Source organism: Plutella xylostella, chromosome 7, assembly GCF_932276165.1.
Source record: "Plutella xylostella chromosome 7, ilPluXylo3.1, whole genome shotgun sequence".
In the NCBI taxonomy this organism is placed as follows: domain Eukaryota; kingdom Metazoa; phylum Arthropoda; class Insecta; order Lepidoptera; family Plutellidae; genus Plutella; species Plutella xylostella.
In genome coordinates this window covers 7,778,600-7,793,972 of record NC_063987.1, presented here as the reverse complement: position 1 = coordinate 7,793,972, position 15,373 = coordinate 7,778,600, and the positions used below count along the sequence as shown (strand labels likewise).

The 15,373-nt window shown below is 36.0% G+C and overlaps 1 protein-coding gene across 3 annotated transcripts in view; it reads left to right on the top strand.

Annotated features, from left to right (window-relative positions):
- The first annotated feature begins 6,360 nt into the window (after window positions 1-6,360).
- The window catches only part of LOC119690777 (fibroblast growth factor 22), a 129,051-nt gene continuing 120,038 nt past the window's right edge, over window positions 6,361-15,373 (top strand). The window contains exons 1-2 of one of the 3 annotated variants that reach the window (XM_038106521.2): window positions 6,361-6,490; window positions 7,194-7,450. The gene's annotated coding sequence lies outside the window, so the exon portion shown is untranslated. Of the gene's footprint in view, window positions 7,451-15,373 lie in introns of all 3 variants that reach the window. The other 2 variants (XM_038106522.2, XM_038106523.2) reach the window with 2 other exon arrangements.

Genomic DNA, 15,373 nt, shown 5'->3' with positions numbered 1-15,373 from the left:
TAAAATTTGATCAAGTAGCCATTAAAAAAAAGGATATATCAGTTTGACTGTATGTAGGTAGGTAGGTATGTACTTTTGTTAGAAAAGTTACAACCTACCAACCACTGATTTTTTTTTAACCGACTTCAAAAAAAGGAGGAGTTTCTCAATTCGTCGGGATATTAATTTTATTTTTTTTGTTTATGTATGTTCACCGATTACTCCGCCGTTTATGAACCGATTTTGAAAATTCTTTTTTTGTTGTATTGGGTTGCTCAACCTGGGGAGCTCCCAGGTCCCATTTTTTTTTCAGAATTTTATCTCATCCCTAAGGGTGGGTAAAGGGGTAAAAACAGGGTATGAATTTCCATTTTGGGCACATATTAACCGATTCTAATGAAATTAAGAACGTAAATATAGTTCTTATAACAAAAAAATATGATAGTGACCTTGAGCTGATATGATGATGGAAACGGAAGGCAGTCAGGGGAATTCTTCAACGGTATATAGCAACTACTTCGTGTTTAGGCTTGAATGATTCGTATTGATTAGTAGGACTTTTTGGTATCATTTGCACCTTAATTTTGACTGAAAATGATGCCAAATAAACTAAAAACTATAAAATAAAATAATAATTAAAAAACCGAATTCAAAAAACCACAAAAATGTAAGAAATAATTTAAGGTTTACTCAAATTCTACTCGTATGTGACAGTACAAATATACCTAAGCAGGAACTGTTCTTTTTTGAAGTGGGTGCCATATTTCTTTAGATTACTTTGTCACCGCACCAACATTTAGTAGAATTTGAGTAAACCTTAAATTATTTCTTACATTTTAGTGGTTTTTTGAAGTCGGTTTTTTAATTATTATTTTATATAAGTGTAGAGACTGAGTAATGATAGAAAAACTACTGAATGGGTATCTAACAGTTTATCAAATTCCTACTATGGGCAGAATTTTCAGGGGTAAGTACAATTTAAATCATCACCACAATATTCTCCAAAACAGTTTAAGTTCCAAAATAAATAAACACGCCTCAAAATAATTGCAAATTTACAATAGATATTTTTTTTTGTCACCAAAATGGATAAATCATCACCAAATAATTTTTACTATAATATTGTAGAAATGATTATAGACACTATTTATAGACCATAAAAATTGTATGAACATAATTAAAAATGATTTCAAACTAATATAAGCTATATTGTCGCTAAGTGGATATAACTAGCGCGCACGGCCCCAGCTTCCCCCCTGTCCCCGTCCCTATACATATTCCCATCCGTATCTAAATTCGCATCCCCATCCCCATCCTCATTAGAAGATATAAAAATAGATAGATAGATAGAATATTCTTTATTTGTACACACACATAGAATAAACTTACATAACTTAAATACTAGCACAAATGTACAAAAATGGCGGTGTTATAGCTTAAAGCGATTTTTTCAAGACAACCTTATGGTTAAAGATAGCACTAGTACTCGTTATTCTATGATAGTAATTATTTAATTCTAAAAGCATTTTAAAAAGTTACTTTCTTTAGGGTACGATTACTTTTTTGACTTAGCAGGGTGTCAAAAATGATACTTACTCATAAAATAAAAATATTGGTTACATCTACTTAGCGACAATATACCTTTTCTGGTTTGAAATAAATTTAAATGGCGTTGATATAGTTTTATGGTATGCAGTAAAAATGTCCGCCAACCTCCAGTAGTGGAGAGGCACTAGAAGAAGAAGAAAAAGTAAAAATGTAATTAGTTTCATTTCTGCAATATGATTGATTGATTGATTAGACATGATTTGGTGACGATTTATCCGTTTTGGCGGTGTCGCGCTTATTAAAAATGGCTAAATAAGTGGAGAGGTAGAAATCAGAAAGCCAGGGTTCAGCTCGACACAAATGTATTTAGGTCAACGTGGGTTAGGCCTACACTACACGATCAGTCACTTTTCAGTCGGTACGGATAGGGACTCCCCTGAGTCGAAGAGTATCGGCGTGGAATCCTGATAATGCGACCAGCGTGGAAGTCCTCTTCTCCAGTGGCCCGGTAGGTAGGCAGGCAGGTCACGTGGCCGTAGCGTGTGCGTGGAGTGCAGACTCGTCGGCGTAGTCAGGAACACGAAGGTAGGGGGGTAGCCGAACCAGCACGAAGAGGGCGAGCCGTAGAAATACGTAGAAGTGCCGTTGTCGTAGCGTGAACCTTGGAGTAGTAGCGTGGACCTTGGACCCGATATTGGGGAAGACACGCACAAGGTACCACTGGTAAGGTCTAGGTCATTCGACCCTTTGAGCGGCCTAGGCACCTAGAGGACTGCCGTGAGGTAGGGTCACGCGCAGTCATGCCGTAGCCCGTGGCCGAATGATCGAGAGCCAGTGGCCACCGAGTGGGGCTGCCGCGATAGGTGGGGACAAGAACAAAAGACCGCTTCGCTGGCTAGGGATGGGAAGTCGATACTCTAAAAGGGAATTTACAAATAAATTATGAAGTCATTTACTACTATGTAAGTTATCTATTTTTAAGAAATAAATGACGTTACAGCGAAGATTTCGAATTTATTGGAGGTAGAATTGAATATTTTTTTGTGCAAGTTTAAATACAAGCCAATTTTCAGGCGTAGGTAATAAGGGGAAACTACGGGAAAATTATTTACGCCTAAGTAGGGACTTTCTAGCTTATAGCAAGCATCGCATACGAGTGGAAACCACTAGAAGGCCGCAGAGGCGGTCATCCCGTGCACGCTAGGCGGCGTACAGTGGAAGGCGAGCTGCGAGTGCAAGGAAAGAAAGAAAGAAACATTTATTTGACACACTGAACAATAAAAAGAGAAACAAAAATAATACTACAAAGAACAATTAAAAAAACTAAAAAAATACAATACAATACAAACAAACAAAGCTGCTGGGCTGGGCAATAGAAAAACAAGTAAAGTACTGACTAGCTGGACGGAGGCCGGCGGCTGCTGAGTACAGTGGGGTTACCACCGCCGAACGTAAGCAATGAACTTTCATTAAGCAGCGTCGCGAGGGCGAGCTTGTCAAATCTGACGTAACTTGTATGGATTTGACAGATGTTTGACACGCAAGCGATGCTGCTTATGGTTTGTTAATTGCTAATGTTCGGTGGTGGTAGGTAACCCCACAGGATGGATGGCGTGTTAATGATAGGGTCAGGCGCAGCGCTCTGGAAGTCTAGGAAAACAAAACTGCTGCGCTAACCATCTTGTTGTAATTGTAATTAAAATCGAAGTTGCACTTAATTAGTCGTTTCAGACGGTTTTAACTATTTATCATGATTTATTAGCATTTTTAGAAAAAGCTGGTAAGTAAGAAAATATCTAATTTATCATGCCTCCTTTTCGTACGTTGGTATTTTCAGAGCATACTTAAGTGTTAAAAAATATAACTATGTATGACTTTCACATATTTCTATTAGGTACTAGACACGGTGTATTAAATTAACTGTACTGTAACTTTACTTGCCGATCAACGAGACGTAGACATTATACAGAGTGTTGCAAAAAAGGGTATAGGTACTAAGCCAAAAACAACATGTGCATCATGGTATATCTAAGCCCGAAACTGAAAACAGAATTTCAAAATTCGCGAAAAAAAAAGTCATTCTCCATAGTAAAAAGTCAGGTGATCAACGTAGTTTCTATGGAAAATGTTTTTTTTTTGTTTATTAGTATACCTTTTTTGCAACACCCTGTATAGTAAGTATACCTAGATGTTGCGTCGGGGTACCAGGTTCGATTTCCAGTCGGTGCAGTAAGTATTTGCTACTTTTGCAACGATTTCAGGGATTTCCGTACTAACGTAACTTTCGTAGCGACGAGTACCTATAGTGACACAATGACACAACACAACTCGTCATTACTCGTCATTCATATCAACTTTTATTATTATTTGCAAATTTTATTTTTACGAGGTAAGTACTAGAGGTAGGTACTTCAAAGATACATTGTTGGTCACGTGATCTTTTTTCTAAGAATGGAAAGTAGATTTTTTTCGCGAATTTCCAAAAGTCTTAGAACAAAGTAAGATTAGAGTAAGGAGCTGTGGCATACTGGCATCTCTCGGATGTGCTCTTCAACGTGGGGTGGGATCCTAGTATTATAAATACTTATGTAGTAGGTTCCAGAGGTTGGGAATTTATCAGTGAATTAGGAATGTAGGTATAGCTGAACACAAAAGAGTAGAGATTAATGTTTTTGGAACTAAACAGATTTAAACCTGGCAATAAAAAAAAACTTGTGATTTGTGGTCCGTTTCTATGGTTTGAATGTCAAACTCGCCCTGTTCCTGTATAAACAAATCGAATTTTGCTTAATATTGGAGTTTTGTGGATTGTTGAGTTTGTTCACGAAGTGAAAATGAATAAAACAGCAGCGTTTACCTACGATGATTGGCGGAGAATGAGGCTGGAGAAGTATCAGTCAATATATACGATGTTTATGAAAGAGCAGCGTTTTATACTGGTGAGTAGGTACCTACTTAATTTCTAACCATTAACATACATTGCTTATATTTCTTGTAAAAAAGTACTATTTTGATGTAATAGAATGCCTTTCAATGTGTATTTGTTATTCTTATAGAGGTTAGAAAATACTAGTGTCAAACGTAACATGACATCAGGGTCTGGATGCTAATGTTGTTAAAACATCAGGTCTAGATACTTTTGTTACTAACCCCCGACTCAAAAAGGGTATCGATAAGTTTTACAGCTGTAGGTGTCTATGCGTGTCGGTCTCCCCGTGTTAGAGTACCTATTGTAAAAATATGTAATGCCGAGTTGCAGAAAGGGACTTTAAGCTAATGTGGACATTAAATCTATGTCTGTCTCTTTCTGTCCGTATACTGTCAAAGCAAGGCAACAATACCTATAATGCCGACATTAACTTAAAGATCCTTTCTGCAACTCAGTGTAAGAGTCGGTATAAATTCCCCAGACATAATAATTTGCAAGTCACTGCTTTTCTGACCAATTCAATAATTTGTTGCAGGAAAATCGGTAAACACAGTTTTAGAAGAATTGCCGGGGCACATTTGAACTTTTTCCTGAGCAAGAAAAAACTGTAATAAAATATCAATGTGTGATACTATCACTTTTCTCCTATTGTAATTACATAATGGGATAACCAACATGTGTTTCAGTGCAAAAAAACATTATGAAATACACAATGAAATAAAAGTTACAGTTGATTTGATTTAATGAAATTCATTCAAGACTGCCCCCCTTTCCCCTACTAATTTCTTCTCTTAACATAAACCTCCCCAAAAAGTGGCATTTTATAATTAGTAAATATTTGAAACATTTCTCGTTTTGATTTTTTCTGCTAAAGTATCGTGATACTTTTGTCCGTTTTCTATACTATAATAGTGTGGCCACTTTCTTAGATTGCCACGCCCTCAATGATTCTCTACTCTTTTATGTTCAGCTATAACGATAAGTATTTTACATTGATCATATTTTGTACTCAGTCAAATTCTATACTTATTGAATGGAAATTCTTTTCCTTCTTAGCTTTATCGGTTATTGAAAATTCATTATAAAAAAATGGAGGACTTGTTTTTTTATGTATTATATTGAATCAATTGATACACCTACTTACCTACATAAATTCGTCTGTCGTATACTGTATACAATACATATACTTAAATATTGTCTTATCTAAGTGGAAATTAATTAATTTGATTTTAATTCTAATAAATATAATTTCAATTTATTTATTAGTACTAATTAGCTAATAAAAGGGAAGTTAATATGATAGGTACCGAATGGTTTTTATATTGATTGCCAACTCTCATTACCTACTTATCTGTCAATTTGCGTTTAGAATAGAATACAATATTCTTTATTTGTACACAAGAATAGATTATACAAAGCTTAAATACAAACACATAGGTACAAAAAAGGCGGTCTTATCACTAAAAGCGATTTTTATACTTACTTTTATACTAGACATAAATATACCTAAGTACTTTTTTACATGTATCCTTTGGTCGATTAGTGTCTCTCTGCTAGGTGTACATTTTAACAACAAGAAGAGTTGAAGTTTTAATGCTTTTTTTCTATACTTAAGCGACGGTGATGATATTACTGAAACATTGTGTCATTATTAAATACCATTCTCATCTACAACAAGTAAGTCTTAGAATAGAATAGAATAGAATATTGCTTTATTGAACACCACATAAATCAGACATACAAAAAAAACATACTTATAGACTAGAACTAATGTACAATAGGCGGCCTTATCGCTGAGGGCGATCTCTTACAGGCAACCTTACAGAGATGAATCCTTGTTTTATCTGCTAACTGTACCGTCTGAGGTGTGCGACGGTCTGAGCTTTTTGAAGACAATTTTATCGTTCGCTCCAGATACCGGGCGCGAGCCGGCTGGCCGGTAGCGTCGGCAGTCACACGCGCGCCGCAGCCCCGCACGGACGTCCCGCGCCGCCACTGATCGCGCCCGATCACGCTCACGAAAACACATCGTAGGTAACACCACTACCATGTGATCAAAATACCAACGCCGAATTATCACTGAGCACCAAAAAAAAAAGCGACGGAAAAAGTTTCTCGACTTTCACTTTTGAGGTTATGAGTTTTCCGCTAATTTTCCCGACGTGCGATAAAGTTTCGTGTAACAAGTTTTTCGGAGAGTTTTCGGTGGAGTGACGAGACGCGTCGGGTTGGGGGTTGCATAACAGTGCAGCGAAGGTCGGCCGAGCGAGCGGGAAACCCGCCTCTAGAATACCTACGTGAAAAGAAAACTCCTAGAGCTAGGCTGTGCCTGTAGTAGACACGTGACGCTGGATTTGGGCCGTTTTCAGTGCATTGACTCTGTGCTGCGTTCGACTGTTACGAAACCGCTTCAGGCAAAAAGTCTGCCAGAAAAAGTTCCTTTGCCTTCGCCCGGCGACAGTAATCTGCTAATTGCTTCACAAAAATTCTGTCGTCACGGAGGTCCCATTTAGACGGCGTAGGCCGGTCTTTAGGCGGCCTTTTCGCGCGTTCTCACCGTTTGAACAAACATTTAAAAATGTGACGTGAATTTCTTAATTAAAAGCAAACACTGATTCCGTCTCTTGATTTTTGTAGTTCAGTGATAATCGTGGCGATTGTGGTGCGGTCGAGAAAGTCCCGGTATCGCTGTGCAAGTAGCGAGGTGACAACTAATACATGTGTTTGTGGATTTCAGCTCACAAGGAAACACCGGAGAGAAATGGTTCTGGTACCCGATACCTTCTCGATTCTATACCGTATTGTCGATTTGTACTAGTGTTGTTAACCGCAAGTGGACAGTGATATGAAACGTATGTGCGCGATATACGAAAGTGACACTTCGTTGGGAAATAGGTGCGGTCAGCAAAATATCCCAGTAGGTGTGTAACGGAACGGTCATATTTGATATCGGAGGCTCGCGGTTTTTTGCTGTCGGTACCGGACTTTACGCAGGTAAGTTTTTGCATCTGAAGCATCGCTACATTTGACTATAAATATAAAATATTCTAACTCTTGTAGTCTGTGTAGGTTATTCGCTAGATGAAGAGTGCGTGTATATACTACTGAATTATTCTAATAACATAAGAACACCTATCATTAGGTAGTTCACGATAACCAGAACCCATCAGATTTTCTAGTTTAAAAAATATAAACAACGAAACTTACTGATAAAACGGTAACTTTTTAAAAATATAAATTACATAGTTATAGATATATGTTTAAGTAGACCGTACATTTTTTATTCAGAGTATTGGAAGATATAAAAGGAAATGAGAAAATAAAGTAAGAATAAGTATCATATAAGATCAGCTTAATCTTCGACAGGTTACATTTTAGTCATAGCACCAAAAAGGTTATCGTGCACTGATTTTAATCTACAAAATTAGAGTAGACACACAAACTCATAGGCTCCTGCCACCCGTAGAATACGGGTTGTAACCGAATTTCGGCTTTACAGCTCTCGTATTAAAGGTGGGGAGGGTGTTCCACATTCTGTTGATATTACAGTGTTATCTTTTATCTATTTGTATTGTAACTGATTGCTGTAACGAAGACGATGTAAGCGGAAGCCGGCAGATTATGCATTCCACACTGACAACACTTTATTTCTCACCCAAATTATGATTTATATTCTTGGGCAACATTCAGTGAGCCTTTATTCAGCCCGGCACTCATTCTGTAAAGATAAAAAAAAAACAATATACTTAAACAAAAAGAAAAAAAACAGCTTTTCCATATAAATAAACAAATATGTGAGGACATCTATATATTTACTTACTGTAAGTATAATTAATAGTAATTCATAGGTCAATATTTGTTTTAAGTGGAAAAGTCCACGCGGAAACTTACCCCCTTATTCATATTCTCTATGAATAAGGGGGTTAGTGTATAACTTTAGTGAACAAAAAACAAGTAGGTTAAGTACAACATAACGTTACAGATCGCTAGAAACCGAACACTTTTAAGTTAATTGCAAATTTTGTTTCAGAAGTCCCCTTTCCTTCTGTCCCCTACTGCCTCGCTTGTACACAAGTAAAACATGTTTTTTCTGATTAAGATAATCGCTCATTTAGCATTCATTTTGAAACCATAAAAAGGAAAGAATAATCGAATAAGTAAATCTCTTTTTGGCTTAATTCTGCGTTTACCATGTTCATGGAATCATTATGTTACCAACTTTGTACAACTAATCTTATTTTTATACATATGGGCCATTATTTTATTTTAGGGACCATTGTCGGTCCCCTACAAAGAAACATTTTTTAAAAATTAAATAATGAAATTCAGGAATATAGCTACCGTCTGTAGCAATTAAATAAGACACCGGTCACAGAAAATATAATGAATTTATGTAAAATACTTTATTTATTTACAAATTACGGTAACTCTGTTGTTGTTTTTGGTAACGCAATTGTTTTTCATACAAAAATTGTCTGTCCCTCGGAGCGAGTCATATGAAACAAGCACAACGTGTGTAAAAAAATATTATGGAAACAATTTTTTTGAATATTATAACGAATATGTCATTATTTAAACTTTACTTCACGGTAATAATCATGATTTTATATGAACATATTATGGGACAATTAATATTCCTGGCCGAGTCCCCAAGCCTAAGCAAAAATACAGCTACACTAGGTTACCCTAGGAAACTCAATCATAAATAAACTTTTTTTCACTTTCTTACACCTAAGATCATTTGAATGGCTGTGTATTTGTATCGGAGTGCGGGAAGGAGAGCGGGACGGATAAAATGACCAAGTCTTTCGGATGAGAGTCCTGGAGAGAAGCGCGTGTATTTATTGTGACGCCACTGAGTTACCGGCGACATACGGTGAGTTTTATAGATATTTATTATTTTATTTCATGCAATATATGTAATAATTAGTAACAATTATGAGGGCATTTTGATATCCCATGTATGTGTATTCATTTAAGTACTAACTTCAAATAGGTTATTGTTTTACAACTGCGTTACCGCTACACTTCGTTACTTTTTCAGTAACGCAGTTGTAGCTATAGTAACTCAGGGGTTTTTCTTATAGTTTTCAGGTATCTGTTACTCAATTTATGGTACAAATATAACATTTGAGCATATTATATTGTTACAGTATAACATTTCAGACTCAATGGCGTAAACAGCGGCTGAAAAACAACGGCTTTATAGGCAAAAAAAATAAGAAATATTTCTTAGTATTAAGTTGTTATATTTTCAGCGATTTTAATATTTGTTATTAAACAAAGAGTTCTGTTAATTTTAGTTTGATAGTTTTTTTCACATTATAATTAGTTTTAATTGAAGAAAGTATAAAGATTGTGATTGAAATACCACTGTGTTACCAATTAACCACAGCGTTATCCATTTGTCCCTCGCTTCCTGAGAGTATTCACAAACATTTTAGCTACTCTCTATTAGAAAGAATGTTAAACTAAATATAATAATTATAATTCGCCTTATTTAGAGCTATTTCTAAAACCTTGAGCAAAAAATTATGATTATTTTGTCCTTTTTTCGAAAAGTATTGCATTAAAACTTATTGATTGGTAACGCAGTGGGAAACTTTATTATAGAATGAATAACAAAACTGAGAATATTTTGTAATTTAAACTGTTAGATTTATGTTTTTTTTCTTACTTTTTATCTGGTATATGTTTACGAACCAAAATATATGTTCCTAACAATAAAACATAATTTTGTATGAAAGTAACGCAGTAGTATTTTTTTCTCATCGTTCCTCGATTAAACGTCAATAACTTTAAGAAATAGCAAGAAAACATCGCTGCAAATGTATTTAATGAATAATATAAATGTTAATTAACATAAATAAATATTGAAAGGTTAATTAATAAGAAGTTTATTTTTGAAAAAAATATCTGTAAAAGTATGCCAAATTGTACCCAAAATAAAATAATGGCCCATATAGTATGTTACTATATTCTATAATATAGCTACACACATGGACGTACGCTTACTATCTATACTAACTTACATACATTTAACTAATTTAACTCTTAAAAAAATGCAAATGCAATGTTTTACAAATTGAATTTAAAGATAATATTATGATGAATTTTTAGGTTTATAGCGAAACTTTTTCTTCCACTGTACCATTGCGCAGTGAGTGTATCTACACTACAACGAAAATAAACATAAACACATAATTATTATGTATTATGTAGTTATTCGCATTGATATGCCGCAAATGTATGCCAATTCGGTATGAGTTCTGGTTTATTGTCAGATCAGAAGCTTCATTGCTGTTAATTACATATTACAGTATCTTTAATACGTACTTTTACAACTTCGAAGAGGTCGTCGCCCGTAGCAATATTTTTGAAGGTACATATATTGACATTTTTGGCTACTGTATGGTATTGTGGCAAGTGACCCTGACTGCTATGCCGAAGGTCCCGGGATCGATTCCCGGCCGAGGCTGATATTTCTAGTTACTCGGGTGTTGGTTGTTGAATGTTATGTTTGTATTTTATTTATTAACTGACTTCAAAAAAAGGAGGAGGGCCGGGGTTCACCGATTACTCCGCCGTTTATGGACCGATTTTGAAAATTCTTTTACATTACTATTATATGCCTATGTAACCACCGATATTACAGGCTCTGCCTAGCTTGGGGTCGGATGGGAGATGTGCCTCACATATTTTTATATTTTATTGGTTGTAATGCTAAGGTTCGAAATTATCCAGCGACATTTTTTACATGATTTTACTAATGAACTAAAACTCCGACTACTTAATAGATTATTCGGTTGAGATACAGTTAAAATTTTAGTTTTAAAATGTAGGTATGTGTTGTTTTTGAACACTAGTAAGGGTTGCCATTTTCTTTAAATAGATTTATAAATTTCTGGTGCCCATGTTTTCATTGTACGTATGGTACGTAGGTAGGATACACCTCTACTAGGGATTTAGGGATATCTCTACGATTTTTTAACAACTATACTATAATAATATATTATTGTAGTCATAATATATATATATACATATGTTCATAAGACTTAAAAACTGTATATACACATTAGGTACTTATATATATATATATATTTTTTTTTTAATTGGGTGATAGTAATTTTAATTAGTGGCAACCCTGACAGCCCTACAGCGGCTGATCTGTGTCCGTCGTCAAGTTTTGTCAGTTTGTGCGCGGGCGCATGCTAGAGGTACAGCTCGCGGGCCTAATATGACGCTCGCTAGTCGATAGGCTCCATTTGTAATATAATTATTAGGTATTTAAATTCAACAATATTAAAAAAAAATCTGAATTCAGTGGATTTTGAACCTAAATGTGTCTAAACAAAGAAAATTTAGTCGAGTAATTTACTAAATCGATTAGGTCAAGTCAAGTCGAAAAAATCCTTTTAGCATTAACTCCACTTTTTGTACACTTATATTTCATATTTGTGAAATAAAGTATGAAATAATAATAATAATAAATACTAACGTACTGCGAACAAGTATTTAGCCGATGACGTGCAGGTTGTACTTATATATTATCTGCATTAGGTTGGAATAGATGAGGCCCTACCTTTCTGCGTAATGTATTTTTAAATTTTCTTATTGAAACTTAGCTATCGGCTCAGCAGAGGTGTTAAGGTCTTCTGCTCAGGAGGTACGGTTGTCATTTTAGGGCTCCACCGAAATTAAGGTTAATTAGTTTCCCGGTAAAGCTATCGATTTTTAAATGAGTGCTTGTTTGTTTCCCCACTTCTTAGCCGCATATTAATCTTAAATGTTGTTTTGGCATATTTTGGTTAAATATTTATCGGCTATCTTTCTATTAACTAGGTACTTAAGCACCACTTTAAAATGTGAGCCATATGCGAGCGAGATTTATTTTTTGGTGAGAAAGTGTTTAGGAGTTGAAAAACTCCATGTCCGGATTTCCTTGTATACCCTCAAATTACCTGCCTAGTTTTGTGTGTGTAAAAAGTATTTTGAGGGTGCCGTAATATCCCGTACCGTACCGAGTAGTACCGACGAGTTCTCGACTGGAGACCACGAACAGGCAAACGCAGCGTGGGACGCCCTCCTGCCCGCTGGACTGACGGCCTTAGGCGGGTGGCGGGTAGTGGTTGGATGAGGAAGGCCGAGGACCGAGTGTTGTGGCGCTCCTTTGGAGGAGCCTATGTTCAGCAGGCTCATATTGGAAGGAGTCAAATTTAACAATGCATGTTTTGTTAAAGTTTAATCTTCATAATGATTTTCATCAGCCTGTAGTCATCTGCTACTGGGCATATGCCTCTCTCAAGGACCAGGAGCACCACAAAACTCAAGGGTGAGACGTGGCGCCATGTCCATAGTATCATAAACCTATTACCATCCTTTTTATACTGATATCTGATATACCTCAATGGTCGAAGGAGGCACAGGATCGGGATCGGTGGACAATTTATAAGGAGGCCTTTGCCCAGCAGTGGGACACCACACAGAGTACATAAAAAAACTGATATACATAAAAGTTGAACGCTGCATTTTAAACGTTATAACAGTATATTATTATTATATCTAACTGGAAAATAGTAGTTAGACGCGACAGAACTATTTGAGCGATGTCGATTTGTGCCACTATTAGCATAAATTTATTATAAGGACACGTCCCGATTACACTCACAGTCTGACTATCATAACAGTGGCCGCTACACGGGTTCGCTATCGAAGTCGATAAACTCATTTCATGCGCGTTCCACCAATCACAGCGACGTATTTAAGGCAAATCGCGATATAGTGATGTTTATCTACGTCGATATAGAACCCCTGTAGCGGCAGATGTTTGCATTCAGTTTAATGTTTGAAGTAAATACTTATCAGAATATATTAAATACCAGAACATTGCATATGAAAATATATAAAATATATTGAATTAGGCAGTTCTGTCGCATCTACTGACTTATCTTATAAATAAGTACTGCGTGAAATATTATTCAATTCCATACATGTCAATAAATAAAATAAAAATTTAATATAGCTCATCACTGTAGCCTCTATCCAGTGTACCTATCGCGAACGAAATAGTTTTACTATGGCACTAATTACTTCGCAAATGTTATTTCGTTTAGACTTCACGATAGGGCCCCGGTAGCCTAGCGACAGCTGTGTCAGTGACCCAGTGCCTTGCGGATCCGGCAATAACCGTCCCCTATTCGAGATGAAGCATGACTATTGGTCACACATCGCTCACACAAGTCATACATCCCTCGACTGTCACGGGAAGCAGAGTCCAACGCTGGCAACGATAACTTAGGTTTTACAATATTATCATGTGCATACTACATAGTGCATCAAAACTTCTAGTTGACAAAAAAACACAGAGAAAATGCCAAAATGATTATAGTCAATTATTCAAAATTCTTAAAGTATTACCAGTCAGCCTTAAGCATAAATATTTATTAGCAATGAACAACCATGGCAGTACGGAGCATATAACACAGCACCAGCATGGTATAGGTACTAGGATGGTTACTCAGGGTAAATATGAAATACCTAGGGTTAATAACTTCTATGGAGGTCGGACCTTAACAAAACAATTACCTAAATTATTAAATGATCTACCTACTGAAATAAGGGATGAAACAAATAAGGCAAGATTCTCAAGATTGTTAAAAAAACATTTGTTAAGTAAAATATAGATACCTATTGTCTGATGTTTAAACAAGTATCAAGTTAAATTTATTGTTAAGCACTAAGTTTCTTAAAAATAGAATATAATATAATTAGTTTATTAAGAGTGAAGTCTGAATCCACAGACAAACCAGTAAACTGGTTTTGTGGGTCATTGTTAATTGTACTGTGTTTTTTATGATTACTTAATAAATACATTGAAAAAAAAAAAAAAAAAACACCAAACCAAAGAGGAAAAAAAATTACGATATTTTTCTCACGCTATAACACTGTCTGTGACAGAAATGAATGGATTGTCACTAACTCTACCTCTACATAGGGCGGAGATAGCATGTCCACCTGGAATCATTATAATGAGTAGATTAAATAGTAAGTTAAGTAAAATAACATATACATACATACATATATATACATATGCACTCACGACTGTAATCCCCGAAGGGGTAGTCAGAGGTGGCTCACAAAGCGAGCCACCCACTTTTCGCAGCACATTTGTACTCACGTGATAGGTTGCGAACCATATCGCCGTTTTGGGATAAGTACAATGCACTTAGGATACACATTTAGAATCTAGATGTGCAGGTTACCTCACGATGTTTTCCATCACCGTAAGAGCACGTGGTATTATTGTACTTAAACTCTTTAATTGAAAACACAATTTAAAGAATTCATTGGTACAGGCCAGGATTTGAACCCACGGCCTCTCGATTGAGAGGACGAGGCCTTATCCATTACGCCACCACCACTCCTAGTAAAATAAACTAGGTATAATGAAAAAATAGGGACACCGTGAAATCTTCTAAGATGTAAATTTATGTCAGAAAACCTTGCAACAGTGAACAGAGTGATAAAGCCATAGATTGGCACTGTCCAATGTCCATACAAAACAGATTCACGAGAAAGCCTTCACGTGATTTGCTTAGCCATTGTCACAGTTGTACAAACGCACTTACAAACATACTATTGTATTCACACAATCTATTCACTTTATTTTTCCCCCAAACTGCACTCACATCATCGAGTGGACACACAAAAATAGCCCCTATTATAATAGCTACAGGATCTTCTAGCCAATGTCGCCATTCTAAATCAGGGGACAAGACTGCACCATGATAAATCAGCTGTTATGTAAGGAGCAGACGAACAGACGACCTAAAATTGAGTACAGATTCTGTTCCGTATAATCCAAGTGCCCAGTAATAGATCGTCAAGGTATTAAAGTCCTTACTGTCTGGCCGGTGC